The following is a 1,589-nucleotide window of genomic DNA, read 5'->3' as shown; positions in this document are numbered from 1 at the left end:
TGGTGTGACTGCACCCAAACAAGAATACGGTATGTGGCTAGGTCGCCAGTAGTTATGCATGTATTTAGATTTTCCTAAACATATTTAGGAAAATCTATACATTTAAAATTAGGCGGCTTTGCCGCAGATAAAAGTAAATAAAAATCAGCTTTGGGTTTTAAATGGAAGAGTAATTATCCTTGAGTCAAGGCAATGACTACTCTTGGAGTAAGCGAATTGCGATCTGCTAACTCGTACTTTTTCTAAGTATAGAATGAAAGGTCGGTGACCTAAATTACGCTCCCTCTAAGCGCAACGCTACGGCAGCCCCGCTGCACTTGGTAGCACTTGAAGTCAATCTACACCTGAGTCGTTTAGACTGGACCTCTGTGAGGATGGAATTTTCCTCTTTGCCTCAGGGCTTGCAGGATGGGCTTAACAAGCTGATGTCCATGCTTGGCCCTGAGGGCGTGCAACACCTAGCGGCGCAAGGCCCCGAGGCAATCGGTGCGCGTCTAGATGTGTTTTCAAGTTTCGAAAACGCACTACTAGAGCACCTGCAGTAGAAGATGTCTGCATCATTTGCGTCTATGACGCCACCGTCGGTGACGGAAGTTTTTCCCCGTTCCAAGCCGCTCATGGTGAGTGTTAAGATATTCGAATGGAAGGATGGAGAGAATCTCCTGCTCTGGGTGAGATGAGATGGCCATCGCATCCGCCATGCTCCAGACCGAGCAACAGCGCGTGGCTCTAGCCATCTCAAAGCCCGGTGGTTGAGCGCGAGAATGAGCACTGACGTGCGGCACTTCGGTCGAAACTGCGTTTCCTCCTGCGCTGAGCTAAAATTGCAGATCTCAATCAGGCATATCGCGTACGATCGCGCTCCCTTGCCGCCCGGCAAGGCAACAAGAGATTGGTGGACTTTGTCCAGGAGATGCGCACTCTCGTTGCCGGGATGGCAGCATATCCCCTTACGGAGGCGGTCACAGTGACCGTCTTTATGGAAGGCCTCCGCACTGACGTGAACAGAATGGAAGTCTTCCGTGTGCATCCGTCCTCATTTGAAGAGGCAATGAATGTGGCAATGAATACCACATTCAATTTCAAGTCGGCACGACTTGGTTGGAATGCACACTCCAACTATTCGTCGAGCGGGTCTAAGTCCATGAATTGCAGCTATGCTGAGGACGAGGGAGCAGAGCTCCGAGCTGCCGAGCAGCACGCAAATATACGACGGTGTTTTGTCGGTGGAGTCACCCGTCATCCTCGAACGGTTGCCCCCTGCGCAAGGCGCATCAAGGTTCTTAGAGCCGTCGCCCCAATTCAAACCAGTCTGGTTAGTCGCGGGGAAACGACACTACTCAGTAGGTGAGGGGCGACCTACTGGGGTTAAACTGAGTTCTTTTGAGCCTCAGGGAGGCATAGGGTCAACAGGGCCCAACCCCGAAGAGCTCCGTGCTTTTGAACCCGGAACGTGTATGCAAGCCGGGCTTGTTGGTCGTGGAGGCGACCGCAAAGGGCTTCGAGAAGCCATGGAAGATCCTAATCGATTCCGGGGCGTCGGACAATTATGCTCGACGCTCCACGATGGAACGAAGTCAGCTGTATGT

The sequence above is a fragment of the Plasmopara halstedii genome, assembly GCF_900000015.1.
Source record: "Plasmopara halstedii genome assembly, contig: Scaffold_110, whole genome shotgun sequence".
NCBI classification, from domain to species: Eukaryota; Oomycota; class Peronosporomycetes; order Peronosporales; family Peronosporaceae; genus Plasmopara; species Plasmopara halstedii.
Note: the sequence above shows the minus strand (reverse complement) of the source record.